Raw genomic sequence first — 18,089 nt, 5'->3', positions numbered from 1 at the left:
TATACATTGAGTGGAACTTTCAAGTTCTTTTCTTCTCCCGCCGAGGTGTGCGCGAAAAAAAAATTGTGTAGGGACTAGAACTTTCGAAGTTCTTCTTTCGTAATCAAGTATTGTGTACCTAAATGTGTATTCATGGCTGTAACTTTTGCGCAACTTTAGACGGAGACCGATACAAAAAGGGACTCGAAGACCTGTACCTGTCACCGTGTAAAGTTGCGCAAAAGTTACAGCCATGAATTCAGAATACCAACTAGCCCGCCTAACCGTGTTATTGTAAATGTGTATGTAGCACGTTTTTTCCCTATTGTACAATATTGTATGCCTAAATTTGCATATGTCATATTTTTGCTTAGTCCAATGCTTTGTACATAAAATGTATGTGCAATATATGGGTGTAGTACATGTGTTTTCATGACTTCGAATCAAAGACGTCCTCATATGAATTTTGAATAAATGCAAAGCAAAAATAATATCTGTGTAACACTCCAATTATTATCGCCACAAAGACAACAATTCGACGCCAGAAAACGTACTATTACCTACATGTTTGCTTCGTTCAATTATTAAACACGTTACTGCACACATAACAAACGACGGGCGGCGGCCATTTCGAGTCATCGGCGCCGCTCGTCCAACTTTCGCGCCTGGTGCCATTGCCGAGCGGCCCATGAGGCAGCGACCGGCGGCAGACGCGAAAGTTGGACGGGCGTCGGTTTCAGGGGCCGGCGCGCGGCGGCACGGCCTGGCTGCCGCGGGATAAATGACGTCAGCAGCGTCCGCGACGTCAGCAAACGCCCTTTCCCCCCTCCCCACTCGTTGCCATGGCGATTAATGCAACGTTTCTCAGAGGCCACGTACTACTAGGGGAGGATTTGGCGCTGCTGGCGCGAATTACGTGGGACCACGGTGGATGCGAGAGAGGCCGCCCCGTGACTGGCTCGCAAGCCAACCTGCTACCTCTGTCTCTGTTCAGGCGTGGCAACCGAGCGACGGAGTCGAAAGCAAGCACCGCAGTTTTAACGGCATACAACGGAAGCGTTATTAAGCATGTGGGCGTTTCAACAGAAGTCCTCTAGTTAAATGGCCAGGAACGTCACGTCAAGTTTTTTATTGTGAAGAAAGGTCGGCATGCAATCCTTGGCCTAAAGGCATGTCATGAGTTCGGACTGTTTCCAGCGGTGAATTCGGTGAATTCCAGCGAACAGAACGCTCCCCAGCTGGCGTTTCCACACCTGTTTCAAGGAACCGGCTGCGTAAAGCGATAGTACAACATGGTGCTGCGTCCGGACGCCATTCCAGTTGTGCAGCCTGCGCGGAAGGTGCCGTTGGCGCTCAAGGAACCCCTTCGGGGGGAACTGAACCGCATGGAACGGGCCTCGATCATCGTGAAAGTGGACAAGCCTACCGAATGGGTGAGCCCTTTGGTTGCGGTCAGAAAGAAAAATGGCAGTCTTCGCATATGCATGGATCCAAGAGCTATAAACAAAAGTATAATGCGTGAACATTATCTGATGCCATCGCGGGAGGACATTGAAAGTGAAATCTCTGGCGGGAAGTACTTTTCTCGGCTTGACGCAAACTCTGACTTCCACCAGATACCGTTGGACGAAGCTACTTCACGCGTATGCACTTTCGCGACTCCCTTTGGTCGATACAGGTTCCTACGGCTGCCATTTTGTATTTATTCAGCGAGCGACGTCTTCCAGAAGACGTTAACAGACATTTTTGAAGGCTTGACAGGTGTACGCGTGTACATTGACGATATTTTGGTCTGGGGGGACTCGAAAGAGCAACATGACGAGCGGCTCAGAGCAGCACTACAGAGAGCCGAGCAAGCTGGGCTCACTTTTAACGCACAGAAGTGCATATTTTGTGTGAACGAAATAACTTTTCTTGGTGACGTAATCAGCGGGAGTGGCATCCGCCCAAGCCCAGATATTATCGAGAGCATACACGCCATACAACCTCCCCAGGATAAACAGGGCGTTCGCAGAATGTTGGGCGTCGTCAACTACTTTCGCAAATACGTAACCTCACTCAGTGACAAGGAAGTCTCTCAATTGTGTGAAGAAAAGATGTATCAGATCGGGCTATCGCGCATGTGCGCCGATAGCAGTTTTCACTTTGCTGCCCAGCTCTCCCTTCCCCTCGCTGCCCACGCAGCTATATAACCGACTGAATAAACGACCGAGTGGCCACTTCCTTCCTTGCTCAGCTCCTGGTCGCCTCGCCTGTTACGACGAACACGACACAATTACGACCTCATTTTTTGTCTCCCTGGGCGAATAACCTCAATGTAGAAGTGGTCTTCACGTAAATTTAAGCGCCTAATTTAAATTCCATTGTTTTCGGTACTATTGGCGAGGAGGATAACATTATCTTCGATTGCGGGTACTCTTTCCTATTACAGTACCTTGCCTACAGATTTCGCAAAATTTGCTTGAACCGGAATCTTTGTTTTTTATTAGTACGTGTAATCGGTACGGGTAATCAGGTTAATGAACAGGTGAACCTACTGTGTGCCATTTGTTAAGTCACGTCTTATGATCCAGGTGTACAAGCCGCATTAAGGTCGTCTCGCCGCTCGGTGTGGCCGTGTCTGTTGTGGAATTACGACTTCCCACGCCGGATATGTTCTCGCGGGAGTGCTACGAGGCCGAGTAATCAGGGTGAAAGCGTGCAGCGTTCCACGCAGTGGCAGACAGGTAAAGACGGTGCGCCAACACCTGGATGCAGCGGCTTGGAGTGCGTCTATACCATCCTTCAACCGAATTTGTTTACGTACAGACCGGTGAGAAATTCGCGCGTAAGAAATTGTGATGTAGAAAGGCGTCGAATTCGCATCATTTTGCGCGAAGCAGATTTTAGACGTGTGATTTCAAGTGGGTGCACAGATATAATCTATAGCTTCCGTCACTTTCACTTTGCACCACGGCGGTTAGCTAAGATTTATGCACCAGCCTTGGAATTGTTCTATGAGACAAAAGGATGTTCATTCATTTATTATACACAGTATGTAGTACATGTAATATTTTACATGGTGCAGATACAAGTAGTAATTTGGCACCCATACAGAGGTCGGAGAGCTACTAGGTGAACCTAGATTTCATCCGACACATTCGGCTGTCCTTATCCACATTGGCAATTTTCTCCCAATAATTTATAATCTGAAAGGATGGAATTGCTCTCTCAACCTAGATAACCCACGGCGTGCCGGTACGGCGGAACGTTGTGAAATGCGTTGTTATACTACTTTTGTAAGAATTCACCAACGACTAATCCATTATTTTTGTCAGCATCATTGCTAGCATTATCACTATCTGAATTAGGGTGTCTGTGCAAACTAGTTAGTTATTTATCGTGGCAACTTTGGCCTTTATATATTCCTCAAGCCGTGTTTACCGCCTAACTGAAATTATCACTGCCCTTTTACTGCGAACTCGATCGCAATTTTTTTACTGAGAGTACCAGTCAAATGTCTGTGAATTATCTCTCAATATCGATGATACTGCACACGGTCAATGTTCACATTGCCGGAGCGAGGTTAAATAGAGAAAAAAAGCTTCCCTCGATTTAAATGTACGTTTGCGCGACGATCTCGAACTCTTACTGTGACTTGAAGTTAATTACGACACAGATATGGCCTCTGTTATCATTTCCCAGGACGTGCGTCTTTAATTTTCGTCGCGTCGCACCCTTTCATTCTCGTATCTCACCACGCAGGCATGTATAGTGGCGTACAAGGCAAGTATAGTGTAGTGCCGTATAGTTGCGTACAAGACTGCTTGTGCCGTAGCCAAGCACGTACCAACCAAAGACACATTTCTCGCTTTTTATCCTTCCTCCCACGAGCCTCCAACTCTATGCCCCTCTCCAGAAGCTCTGGCCTCTTCCTCCTTTGTATCGTATCTTCTCCTAATCCTACGCCGACAAGGCGTCCCCCGGTATTCTCTGCTCATTTTTTATCAGGTTTCCTTTATATATTGGGATAACCTGTTTCATTTTCTTTCTTCTCGTAACCTTGGCTGCACCCTCGTCATTCATTAAAGCTCCTTGTGCAGTCGAAGAATCTCTGTGGTACTCCACCTGCCTCGCAAGGGCGCACATCTTGTCCCAGACTGTAACCCTGGACTATCATTGCCATAGATACATTGCAACAGGGTTTCCGACCAGATCTGCTTGTACATTGTATTATTGGATGGCCTCTTTTTAAAGCGAAGACTTTTATGCCTGCCTGATGACGTTCGGCGTCGCGCGAAAACGCAATTCGGGAAAGCCAACTTCGCACAGTGTGTTTCACAAAATGATGATGCTGATGATGCTGCTGATGATGATGCTGATAAGCACAGGCACAATAAAGGCTACCTCCCTGTCTTCCTCCCCAAAATACACGGGAGCTTGCACTCACGCGCAAGCCTTGAATGGCGAAGCTGTAGTAGTTGAGCATTGCCGGGCACATAGTTAAGTCTCAGTGTCGTTGTTTATTTTCATAGTTGCCGTGCTAGTAATCGTCCTCATAAGCATCGAAGCGATCGTCGAAGCATCGAAGGCGAGTGGTGGAGGAAAAGTCATGCTCAGCATTGTAGACTTCCACCAGCTCAACTCACGAAGCTTGCACTAAGTCGCGCAAGGCTTGAACCACAGCGAAATTCGCAGGATTTCTTTACACGTGATCACTGAAGCACACATAGCCACACATTTGTAGAAGCTTAAAATTGTTTAATTGGATGTTCCGTGATTGCTTTGCACTGTGCTACTACTAGCCATCGTCATATGCACTGATGTTGTCGTGTTCCTCATACCAAGCATTACGACAGCGGTAGCGCTTGACGACAGCGCTAGGGCTTCCTTTTTTTTTCTGCTAAAGCCGCTGCGCCAGCTAGGACTCGGCGGTCGCCAAGATGCACGCGCTCACGAGCGCTCGGTGTGTTTTCGCCAGTCGTGGTTGCTGCCTTTTTTTTTTCTAAAGCCCCTGCGCGTGCCGGGAATGCTCGGCGGTCGGCGCCGGCGCAAGACGCGCGCTCACGAGCGCCCCGCATTTTTATGATATTTTTTCTGCAACACCGAACTTACGGCTTGTACTACAGTTCCGCCGTTAAAAAGCACTTCCTGTAGTCATAATTGAATCTGGGTCTCTCGCGTTATGAAGCCGAAATCTAACTGATTACGGCATTCAGACACGCTCGGAGAAGTTTGGCTTTTAGACTGACTTTCACTCACGTTGCATGGAAGAAAGCTTCGCCGTTTATTCACCTTTCGCTTCAGAAAAGGGCTTTGATTTTCTCAATAAAGACTCTGATCAACGTCCCTCAGACAAAATTTGTTTGAAATTTCCCGCCAATAGGAAAACTATTCTAATATGGCCCACATCACAATTTTATTCATTGTGTCAGCGGTAAAGATGATTATTTCGAGGAGAAAAAGTTTTTGTTTAGAGCAAAGGAATTTAACTTGAGAAAAAACAACTAAACCTAGTACCTTCCCCTCACCGGGGTTAAGGAGATATCCCCCCCCTCCCCCTCAAATCACCGCTGCGGATTTTCCAACTGTAACCACTGGAAAAAGGTAAAAGAATACAGTCGAATCTCGTTATAGCGAACATTGATATAGCGAATCGTCGACTATAGCGAACTAAATACGAAGTTTGTTTGGTCATGCTTCATTTCAATGACACCTATTCGTTTTATAACGAAACTGAAACTATAACGAAGAAATATTTGGTTTCCACGGGGCTCGAAAATGGACAGCTAGCATATTAAAGCGAAAGTTAAAAAAAGTGTGACAAAACAACCATTTTTAGTAGCCTGAAAAACTGCTAAAGTAGAAAAAGCCTTTTATTGCGTGGGCACTGCGAAAAACTTCACTCCGCTCAGACTGTGAAAAACCACCAGTTGGAGGCCACACCCTCCTTCAAGTAAATAAGAACGCAGGCCTCTTTTGCCGAACCAACTTCGTTCTGTTGCAATTTCCCGATCTCACGTTCCGGTCTGTTTATTTTGAAACACCACCAGGAGACAGATAAGGATTATCTCGTTTATAGTGGGTTCGAAGCCTAGAACAATGCGTTTTTTATCTAGGATTGCTGCGCGAGCCAGGTTGCCGATTTATTAGAGCCGATTTTGATTCACTCCCCCGATACTGCTTCGTTGTAACGAGGTTAATTAGACTGTGTTGCCCTACTATCCACGAACGTATGACTTGATCGAGGCTTAAAAAGTGAGGGTATCAAAATTTAAGTTGAAAGTATCATTTGTGTGGTGAATGTCACAGTGCTTGGTAATATAACGTGAACGTTATAAGGGGTCCATTCCATCAAATCTTTTTTTTGGAGACGAGCATTCAATTTCACTGTCTGGTTGTGCTCTTTAACCTAATGAAATTCTCCCGCAGTAAGCCTCCTAAGAATCACAATAGAAGCTAAATGCACTCCCATTAACATATCCTTAACCTAACCACGGCAATCTCCACGTACCGAAGGGCATGTTATTCTGTGGAAGGGTGTTCTATCGAGCAGATCTTGAGTAGAGCTGAGGTTGGCTGCTTCTTGGTGGGTCTTCCTATCGCAGCAGCATTAACCAAATCCCTCTCCCCGAAGCAGTGCATTCTGTTTAATTTCTTTTGCCCCGAAGAGATAAGGCAAAGCCAGTGACAGAGGAGTGATGTACTGTTTGACGCCGCCAGGCTTCTATGTAGGGAAAGAAAGGAACTCCTGGAGGACGATAAGCCACCCCAGCCGCTCATTGGTGTGGGTGACATTCGGAGTCTAGTCGCCGATGAAAAAGGCCCCAAAGAATGGCTGTGTTGAAGCACTTCTTGGGGAGCTGAGATCGCAGTATTTATTTTTCTCTATGCTGATTCCCGCTTTTCTTTTCTTGCTCTAACGTTGCATAACATTATCCTCCTTGTGATCGGCTATTCTTACTACTACTAAGATACATCAGTCATGGAAACAACTCATAGACTAGCATATCATACCCTACCTCTACAAAAAGTTTTGTTGTATACGGCATCCCTTGTAAGAACATGATTTGTTACAACATACCTTGTGACATACGCTTTGCTACAACACGCTTTATTAGAACCCTCGTATGCCAAAACTGTCGCAATGTCGAAAAGTACTAGCTCTTTACGGTCAATGTAAAAGATAATTCCCCGAGCTGTTCCCACACTTTACAGCAAAACCTGTTGACAACATCCTCGACAGTATTTATTCGTGACTCCGGCACGAACAAAACTTATCACAATCATCTCCGTCGTCACCTTTGTCCTCGCGATGTGTGACAGGCAAGAAACCTAATGTGCCCTTATTGCAAAACCCGGCTTCATTTTACTGAAGACATGTCAAATGATTTGGATTAATTACAGCCCCATCATTGGTTACTTCCGGAAAAAGTACAGCTGCATTGCTAGTAAATAGACGAAAGTAACCAAGCAATTCGCCCAGCCGCAGTCACAGCCAAGCTGCCATAGCAGGGATTTCAGCGGGCCATAGTGACGCTGGCATCTTCAAAAGAAGAAAGAAAGCTTTCGTTTTCGCCTACTCTCAGTGACTTCAGCCTCTATGACGGCGATGGTGGGTATGGTATGAAGAACCAGTGGGTACAGAACTGTAGTGTATCCTTCAGCCGAAGAAACACACAAACGAGAAGTGGCAGGGCCATGTCAGGAGAGAATTCTCGAAATCTGGTCGCAAAAGCGCACTGTATAAAAAAAAAGTCTGGAGCGCCAATTAAAGGAACATCCGCTTCATTGGAGTAGCCGGTCTTACATAGCACGAAATTGCAGGCTTAGCATTATACGCCCAGAAGCCCTCTTCCGGCAGCAAATCGCACAGACGATCTCAACGTTTAGCGCACTGTACAATATTTTTGTGTCTGAGTGAGCACCAACAGTTTGCCTGCGAAAAAAGAAAGACAAGGCACACTCCTTAGTGTGTGCTTTTTTAAGGCGCGAAAGCGCCTGAGGCAAACCTGCGCAAAAGCGAAGTGCGTTTAGCTGCACAGAACAGCTTGCGTAATTAAATTAGTCTTAGTCCCAGTCAGATCAAAAAGTCCCGAATAAAGCACCTGAGGGCGAAAAACGAGGGCTGCGTTCGGAGAAGGTGGGTTGAAATGGAGCGCCTTTGACCTTTACCATTACACAAGCTACAGCATTTTACGGTGACTGCGACGGCGCCGTTCGAAGATTGCGCCTACTCGCAGTTCTGCTACGGCCCCTTCTGTTAGGCCGGCTGGTCATCGGAGGCAATTAGTGCCCCGGGCCAGGCCCTAAATCACGGAGGAGCGTGCCGGAAAGTGCATCGCCTTAGATGCCGGCCGCTCGCTCTTGTGAAGGTGGCGCTCGTTCCATTGGGTAATACTAGTTGGAACAGCGATTCCTGCATGCGCTCCCTATCGACCGCTTTCTCGTTGATATACGCAAGGCTCTGAGCATTGATTGCTCCACCAAGCTACAACGTCTTAGCGAGATGCCCTCAGCGCATTACGCTCTCCGGCGCCATGTTTGTCATGCAAATTAGAGTTAAATTTTCACGTGCAGCGGAACTAGCGGCAGTCACCAAAAAGTGAATTGAAGGGAAAGGGCGGGTGCTGCTTTAAAGATACAGTCGGCGGTATGTGAAAATGGCAAAACAAAGCAAGGATCCTGGTGCACATGATATTCACAGGAATCCCTGTTTTGTATGACGTTTTCTGGCTTGTTTTGTTTTGCCAATACTTGTTTTGTTTTGCCAATACGGAAGCAGATTTTCCGTATTTAACACGAAGCTGCAAGTTACAGCTAACAACACTCCAAGGTCACCGCATAAATGTTTTAAAAGGTGCCTCAGGACTCCTGTGATGAACGAAAAAAAACATACGTCTGGCTACAGTAATGCAGACAACGCAGGAACAAGCACTAGTATACTGCAGGGTATACATGCACGACAAAACGCAAAGGTTGTTTCAAAGTGATGACCCAGGAGATCGCGTATGTTCGTCGCACCACTCGTTCAAAAGGAAGTGGTTTTCCCGCGTGTTATAGTTTCACAACTTGTATGGCAATGCAAACGAAACGACCGGGGAGTGAGTGAGTGAGTGAGGGAGAGAGAGAGAGAGAGAGAGAGAGAGAGAGAGAGAGAGAGAGAGAGAGAGAGGAGAGAGAGAGAGAGAGAGAGAGAGAGAGAGAGAGAGAGAGAGAGAGAGAGAGAGAGAGGGGAAACGTGTCTTATTCCTGGCCAGGCGCACAGTGCTTGCATCTACAAGAACTTAGGAAAGAAACAATACGAGGACTACTTCATATACAAATCCTTAAATCGCCCTTCTGCTACCTGCATAGCTTCCTATGTTTACAGCAATGCTGAAGCTGTGGTTTCGAGAAAACCTGCTTAAAAAAAACTCAAAGGTATGACTGTTTTATCGTTATCATCAGATTGTTTTAGATGCTTAGGTCACACGTGATTGGGACTAAATAAATGATAACAACCGACCTTTATTTTGGCCTTTTCTTTTTGAAATTGATTGAGTGTAGTGTTTAACGCGCCGACGCAACGCCGCGATGAGGCGCGCTGTAGTGGAGGGCTCCGGAATTATTTTGACCACCTGGGGATCTTTAACGTGCGCCGAAATCTCGAACACATGCGCGTTTTTGCTTTTCGCCTCCATCAGAAAATTGGCCGCCGTGGCCGGGAATCGAACCCGCGACCTCGTGCTCAGCAGCACAACGCCTTAGCCACAGAGACAGCGCGGTGGGTTTCCCTTTTTAAACATGTGCCGCGATTGGAAATGTGTTCTTGAGCATAAAAAAAATTGGGACAGAACATAGGTGTGATCATTCCCGAGCACGGGCATAGATGTGCCAGTAGAGAGAAGAAAAGGCCGGAAAACGTTTTGTTTTGTCATTTAGCAAAGGCTCATCGAGACCGCATTGGCTAACTAAACCTGAACAAACCAAAGTTACCTGGAATTCCATAAGTGGCATTCGGCAACAATAAACTCATGCCTTAATTTCATTTGATGTTAGTTTACACCTGCGCATTTTTATGGCGCTCTTTATTCCGCTTGCGTGTACTAACACCGATGCGGACATGTGAATAGGCAAAAAAATATAACTTAATCAATATATCTGCTTTTAGGGAGGGCTATCTGACATTTATATATAATGTGACACCTTAAATATTTGTTCAGACATCCCCTGTCAAACTTCACTTGTTACTGCTGAGGCTATTTAGAAACTGTTTAGAAACAAAAAAAGACTTCATGTGCCTCACTTTCTCGACAAGTGCGTAGCTGTATTTCATGCTAAAATTGATTTATTGAATGTCAATAACTACATGTTCGTTCTGTCCAATCTAGTCGATAAACCAACGTAAACGTACCCATCGTTTACATTGTGTTAGGGAATGAAAGAAACAAAGACTGGCTAAAAAGCCATTCGGCATGCTCTCTGCATAAATAGTCTGTGTGGCGTATACGATAAACACAATGAACAATGAAGGATCATTTTCATGAAGTTTGGATAGGAACCTCACCACTGAATGAATGAGTTCTCCATTAAATAAGCTCTACACATCTGCGAACATGTTACGGAACGGAAGACCTGCACAAGAATTTGAGGAGGTCATGACGTCGCCTACGTGCGACCCCCGGACTACCAACAGAGCTTCAGTCTCGGTCTTCGGCTGCACTCCATGGGCTCAGCGTTCTCTCCCCGTTCGGACTAAGGCAGTGGTGTCCTTCCGCTCTGGCGATCACAGCGCCCCCCTTACCGCAACACCATCGCCGCGGTTTTTACTAGCGCATAAAAGTGGTGTCATAAGTGAGATGCGACAAGAGCAGACGCATCAGAGAGGCACCTGTGTGTCTGCGACGGCAGCCGGAGCTAGACCTCTCGTCCTGGTATCTCAGAGGTTTAGTTTCGGGAGTGTCTCTTTTGTAGGACGCTCCTTCTTTCGTATGCGACTATTTGTGGTCTTTTTTGCTCTCAACCCGCGGTACACCCCATTTTTTTCTGAGCGGTGATGGACGGGTATCCCCCAGAGGAGCCGTTCGACGCCGATGCACCGGCGGGCGCGGCCTCCAGGAAGCGCGCCAGCCTCCCAAGTGACACGGACACCAACGACACCGAGCTGTACTCAGCTCCCAGTGACGGTGTTTGATTCAGACGTTGGCTTTCAAGCTTACCTTGTAAAAAAGGCGGAAAGAAGGCTCCTCACGGCATCTTTGCGGTCGAGCACCTCGACAGTGAAGTCCATGCCTAGACACCCTGTGCACACTATACTGTTCGTGCCAGAGGCCAAGACAGACAACTTGAGGATGCTTAACAAGCAGGCAGTCTCCGCGTTCCTCGAGGCAACTGTGCCTGGAGAAGTCAAAGACGTCAGGATTAATTCCCGACGAAATATCTTGGCTATCGACGTGGAGCATCGGAGTGCACCGGAGGTTTTGCGGAAGATTACGTCACTGCAACACATAAAAGTGCGAGCTCATGACACTCTGTATGGAGACACGACGGTAGTCGATGCGTCTATCCCCGAGAAACACCTGCCAATGCTAATCAAACCTGCACATGAATGTATAGACGGTATTCGTTGAAAAGTTTAGCGGTCAATTTCTTCGCTTGGCAACACTGGAAACGGCCACAGACATGGCCGATGCTCCACGGACACGGAGCAGCCTGGGCCACTGCGGCCGCACGCCGAAGAAAAAAAGACACCGGCGTGCGTCATTTGCTCCGTTCCAATCCGATTCTAAACTGTGGCGCCAACAGAGATGTTATTAATCGCACTCACAGTGAACTCGACGCAATACTTTGTGTTCGGCGAAGAGTTCGTAACGTGAAACACAGTCATGTCAGTGTTTCACAGTCGTGCTTAGCACGGACAAGTGCCCCCATCCCGCGGAGCCCGACGTAACGATTGACGGCGCACTGTGGCCTCCGCGATCGGCTACCGGCGGCGCGCCGCAGGCAGCAAATCGCGGAGGCCACGGGCGCACTACCTATCCTTTTATCTCCCTTTCTCCTACCTATCCTTTTATCACTCCCTTTCTCCTCTAATCTTTATATACCCCTCCTCCCCCTCCCCCCGCACTGGGTTGTATGCAGGTGAGCCCCCAGCTGGGCTCAATAATATCCCCAGTGCATCTTCTTTTCCTTTTCACTCGAACCACTTAGTTAGTTAGTTAGCGCACTCACACGGTTGCATGGAGGAGAAGAGGGGTGCCTGTTCTGCGGGCCGTGCGCACAACGTCGCCTAGCAACAGACGCCTGGCCACAGATATGGCAGCGCACGCTTGGTTGCCTGCATGCATTCCACGCCATTGAATACCGAGGATTGTCATCAGACAAGTGAGCCGCATTGGCTCGCCCAGGTGGCTGAAGATAGTTTTCAAGGGCGACAGCCTTCCTGCCCATGTTAAGGTGGGTCATTTCCGTCTGCCGGTCCGACCCTATGTGCCAAAACCGCTCCAGTGCCACAAGTGCATGAAGATTGGCCATGTCGCTGCAGTCCGTGGGGGCGCCACTGTACGTCACAAATGTGCTGGGCCGCACAAGGCTAGCGACTGCAGTGAAGGTACCCTGAAGTGCTCCAACTGTGAGGGACCTCATGACGCCTCATCGAAGAAGTGCCCACGTATGAAGAGAAAGGTCGCTGTCTTGAAACAGATGGTGAGGGATCACTCCAAGCACAAGGAGGCTGCTGCGACGGTACGACAGCGGTAACGTCATCGATCTCGACGCCGGAGGTCTTCAAAAAAGCCTGACCGTTTTCCAACAAAGGCCTCTATGCAAGCGGATCCTCCACCAGTGCAACAATTACTCCCCCCCCCCGCTACCCCCCCCCCCCCCCCGGCCGCCACTTCCACAGCCTTCGCCACTCCGGCCCCGCAGGATTCGCCGAGCAAGCATCGGTAGGAGTTACAACCCTCGTCGGTTGACGCGTGGCCCCCAATGCCACCGATTGTACGTCCGTCTGAGCACCAACGCTCAGGGCAGAAGATAGGCATGCGATCTCCCGCCCCGGCTTCAAGCCCATATCGGCATATCGTAGCGGTTTTGAGGTCCCTCATGAATGCCATCCGCACGTTACTCACTTATATAAACACTCCATCTCCGTTGAGTGCACTACAAGTGCTGAGGGCCCTGGAGCCAGTACTCGCAAGCCTTGGGTAAGCAAGTGCAATGGCCAACGTGCGCCCTTCGTTGAGTGCGGATGTCAAGGACGCTTCCATTTTTCAGTGGAACTCCAGAGGTCTGCTGTCACGCATCTCTGATCTCCGGCAATTTGGGTTTACGAAGTCGATCTCCATCCTCCTCATCTGTGAGCCGAAACTGTATAAACCTATTAAGCTATCTGGCTATGAACTTTTTTAATCAGTCACATGCGGGTAGCCCAGCAAAGTCGCGGTTTTTATCAGACGTGAGCTCACCTACGTGCACCATCCTATGCAACCTCACAGGGGTAACGAGTACGTCTGCCTGACCATCGGGAAACGCAAGCTCACCACTTCTAGATGCGTACATACACCCAACATCTCCTTTTGATCGCAAGATGATGGAGGGCACACTAAGCCCAACGACTGGTCTATGGGTCATTCCGGGGGATTTTAATGCCCACCACTTGCTTTGGGGAAGCTCAGGCATTAGCAGCAAAGGCTGGAGGCTGGTGTCCTTTACCTCAGACCGTGGCCTGTGCTTACTGAACGACGAAGTCCTACTTTTTTTACGTGGCACGAACTACGGTAGTTGCTTGGACCTAACGTTTGTGTCGCGATGCTTATCCGGCCGTACACAATGGTTTCCAGACATCGAAACCCACGGAAGCGACCATATTTCAACCTATTTAAAAATTCAAGGACAACAAAGTCGCTTGAAGCCCAACGTTATTCGGGTGACCTATTGGCCACAATTTCAATCCAAGATGGAAGATTTTTGCGGGGGTGACGAGCCTGGAGATCTGGCGTCTGCCTTTGGAAGCACGCTAGTTGCTTGCAAACGTTCCACCAGGCTGTCCCCTAAATCACAGAGTTCGACATAGAACTGGAACGCCTTAGAGCTGTCCATCGGCGCGCCGAACGAAGGTACAGACGTACGAAGTCTTTTCAAGATTCAAAAGATGCGAGAAGGACGCAGAAGATCCAACGCCGCATTAACTAAGAGTAAGCACATCGTTGGAAGTCCTTTTGTGAATCACTCGACCCTGGGAAGTTGTTGTCTGGAATATGGAGAACTGTGATAGGACTGATGACCCCCGTGCAACAGCGCTCCCCATTAAAGGGAGACTGAAGTGATATGTAAACATTGCGGGATTACTAGCGCAAATTGTAGTCCGGAGTCCCCAGGCCATGTTTCGACCACTCTGGGCGCCTTTACGCGATTTTATTTAGTAGAAAAATTATTTCGAAAATGCTGTCCTCCTCTCTTTACGCTCGCCCATTTTCTGTCGCATTTTCGTGTGACGTCGGAAGGAGCCGAGCTCGCAATTGGCTCCCCGGCCTTCAGACAGCGTCAGTCGGCCCAGCGTTTCGTCCACCGGCCGCCGACGGGTCGTCGCAATTCGTTCGCTGAGTTGAAACGAAGCCAGGACACGTTTGTGAATGGAAGAATGTGCCTTTCTTTACTTGGTTAGTTTGTACACTGTATCTAGCTCCAAGTCAAGGTCGCTTCACACAAGCGCTGCACAAGCGGACATGCGACGCCTCGCTGACTGGTACGCCAGTAAGAAAATATAAGGCCACTCGAAGGCGGGAGAAGAGTAAGCGAAGTCAATATAGGTACTAAGGAAATAAAATCAACTGATATTTTTACCGTACAGCGTAAAACTGGGGTGCGGGAAGCACTTTTTTGCGCTGGGCGAACAAGCACAGCGGTCAGCAGCACGACTACGCATCTGCGAACGCTTTTCCGTCTAAGAAATGCAATTGGTAGACGTGAGATATTGTGGGAACTTGGGGGATGCGTACTGCACGAGCGCAAAACAACAAATAGTCACCTAAGCTGCTTGGAATGCTAAAACTCAATAAAAGTGTAAACAGGTTATACATTATATACCTTATATTTCCTGACTTTGCCGCGCTCGTGTTCTGTACCTACAGTGTCCGTACCAGGATGTCCTCAATAGAGTGTGTAAAATGTGTGTTCCGCCAGGTGTTAAAACATTTTTCTTTAAATTACACACTGGCACGCTCCCTGTTAAAACTTGGATGAAAGATCGGGGTCTGTTTATAGCTTGGTCGACAGACTGTCGGCTCTGTACTCGACCAGAGACAATTGATCACTGCTTTGTAGACTGCAGAGATGCTGTCTTTTTCTGGGACATTCTACAGCGAACGCTCAAAAAAGACATGGATATTACGCCTTTCTCTATCCGATTTTTGCCATTCGACTATCCTGGTGAGCCACCTTATGACATGTTCGTGTTGATTGGTTTGTACAGTCTGTGGCGATGCCGCTTATGTGATAGGCATGCCGAGCCACCAAGATCAACTGTCTTATTTCCGAGAAACTGTGGCATTTGTACATAGTGTGTATAGTTCGCTTGACCAACCACCTGACTGGTTCCCTCTTTTGAACGCTTGTGTGTGTTTGCCTGAATTTTGATGTATATTTGCTTCTCATAACTTCAGGGTATTCTTTTGTTTGCTTGTATTCCTCGTACTGCAACGTCTGAGCGTATTTTCCCATGTAATAAAGAAAAAGAAAAAAAAGCCTGTGGCCTAGTGGTTTGGAGCGCTAGGTATGTCGTTGCAAGTGTTTTGCAAGTCAGAAGTTCGAATCCCCGCGGGTACGCGTTCTTTTTTTTTTTATAAGTTAACTTTTTCGTTTTCCGCCGATGTTTTCTATACTGAGTTCACCTTTTTTTGGGCCGCAACGTTCGTTGCTCCACGAACTAGTTCACAGAACGCGCGCAGGCTGGCACTGGCGCGCTACCGAGTTCTCGTTGGCGTGCTGTTGCCATAAGCACCGACTGCTTGCGGGCAGTGGGCACAGGCCAGAATCAACAGACCCTTGGCCTGGTGCGAACACGCTTTTTACGATACAGGCATGAGTGAGGCAAGCTCCAAATATGGGGGAAAAGCGCATGGCATTTGAGCGTCTGCGGGGACGCGGAGGGCGTTCATGCACTGTGTAGGCCTCGGCTAGTGAATGATACGATTCCAAGCCGTCCTGGAAGGCTTATCTTATGCATTTTACAGCCGACAACATGGCAGAAGCGAGGTACGATGATTACTGAGATATTGAGAATGCCCATCCAACAACGCCATCGGTTATGTTTTACAGAACCGAAACCGAAACTTGTTTGATTGCTAACCTTGGGTATCGTCCAATCACGGTGCCCCTCCTCCCAACGTCACAGCCTTAGTTGGTGCGGCCGCCGCAAACCGCGTATGGTAGTTTTTCTTATTTCGCGCTTTGTAAAATAATTACCGATTTGTCAACCGGATAAACGATGAAAAGTGTGCTAATTTGAGCCAGTCTACGCAGTGCAAGCAAAAATGGGAGCTTGACAAATTCACTTCAGTGTCCCTTTAAAGGCTCTGGCTCTTCACCAGAAACGCGGAGAGCTCGAAGTAGCAGAGGACTTCTGTGTTCGGATCGCCAGTGGAACAGGCTCTGCTAGTTCATCACTTGGCACCGACATTCCCGCTTCGCGGGATTCTCGTATGGATGTCCCCTTTTTGATGGAAGAGCTCGAGGCGGCACTGGCTCTCTGCACCCGATCGTCATCGCCTGGCCCGGACGAAGTCACCTATGCTGATCTCTGTCACCATGGAAACGGCACCCGGCACACCCTTTTGAAATATTTCAACGAACAAGGGCGTGATGGCATAGTTCCCTGAAAAATGGAGGTCTAGCTGCCTTATGCCGCTCCTGAAACATGAAAAATCTCTGCTGGACCCGGCGGCATACCGACCCATAGCACTTGCCAGTTGCGTTGGAAAGCTAATGGAACGAGTTATCCTTGCACGCCTGGAGGGGTTCCTGGAGCACTGCAACGTCTACCCTGAAGTCATTGCTGGTTTCCTTCGTGGCCGTTCTTCTATCGATTGCGTTATCGACCTGGTAACCTTTGTGCAGCAGCAGAGACGTATCAAGCGCATATGCGCTGCACTCTTTCTGGAAGTGAAAGGAGCGTATGACAACGTGGAGCATGATGCCATTCTTAAGGCACTGCAGGCAGTGGAGTTTGGCTGCCGAGTCTGCCAGTAGGAGCAAAGTTACCTCTCAGGGAGGTCATTTTTTGTAATGACTGAAGATGGCCCAACGACAATACATTATATCCAACGCGGTGTCCCCCAGGGAGGCGTCTTGAGCCCCACGTTGTTCAACCTCACGCTCATCGGCCTTGCAAGCTCCCTCCAAAGAAATGTTCATCTGTGAATTTACGCGGATGATATTTGCATCTGGGCAGATTGAGTGACTCGACGGCACGTGCGTGCGCGCCTGCAAAAGGCTGCAGATTTGACCAACACCTATCTACATAAGCAAGGGTTGGAAGTGTCTTCCAGCAAATCCGCAGTGCTTGTGTTCTCAGGGAAGCCTATGTATGCACACCCTTTGACTGGTAATGGTGAAAGGGTCTCTGATGTGAAGTATCACAAGGTTATCGGCGTGGTCGCCGACAGAGACCTTTCTTGAAGCCCCCATGTTCGTTGTTTCAAGAAGAGGCTGTATGCAGTGGCCCATATTCTCCAGTTCATCGGCGGCAAGACGTGGGGAGCGCCTATGAAGTCAATGTTGCAGCTATACTACGCACTATTGTTGGGTTCCCTACGGTACAGCCTGCCTGTACTTTCAGGTACTTGCCGTACAAATATCCAGCAGCTGCAAGGCATACAAGCGCAGGCCCTCCGAACTTGCCTTGACCTACCACGGTGCACATCAACAGCGGCAACCATTGCTGTGGCTCGTGATCACCCCTTACCCACATACGCGACAATTGAAACACTCAGGGCGCACATTAGACACCTAACCAGGCTGCCTGATGCCATCAAAACGCCCCCATGCGTTGTCGCAAAGGTTGTAGCTTCCAACATCACCAGCATGCTGTCCAACTATACGCCCGCGGTGAGACCACCACTCCCACTTTGGTGTACGACGCAGCCTCGAGC

General features: G+C 48.4%; 1 long non-coding RNA gene across 5 annotated transcripts in view; it reads left to right on the top strand.

Annotated features, from left to right (window-relative positions):
• The first annotated feature begins 949 nt into the window (after positions 1-949).
• LOC144173209 (uncharacterized) overlaps positions 950-18,089 on the top strand; it is a 339,775-nt gene continuing 322,635 nt past the window's right edge. For all 5 annotated transcript variants that reach the window (XR_013323185.1, XR_013323186.1, XR_013323188.1 and 2 more), the window contains exon 1: positions 950-1,412. This is a non-coding gene — a long non-coding RNA (uncharacterized LOC144173209). The remainder of the gene's footprint in view (positions 1,413-18,089) is intronic.

Source organism: Haemaphysalis longicornis, unplaced genomic scaffold, assembly GCF_048455015.1.
Source record: "Haemaphysalis longicornis isolate Haplotype H1 unplaced genomic scaffold, Haemaphysalis longicornis Haplotype H1 scaffold_3, whole genome shotgun sequence".
NCBI lineage: Eukaryota > Metazoa > Arthropoda > Arachnida > Ixodida > Ixodidae > Haemaphysalis > Haemaphysalis longicornis.
This window is presented reverse-complemented; position numbering and strand designations above follow the sequence as displayed.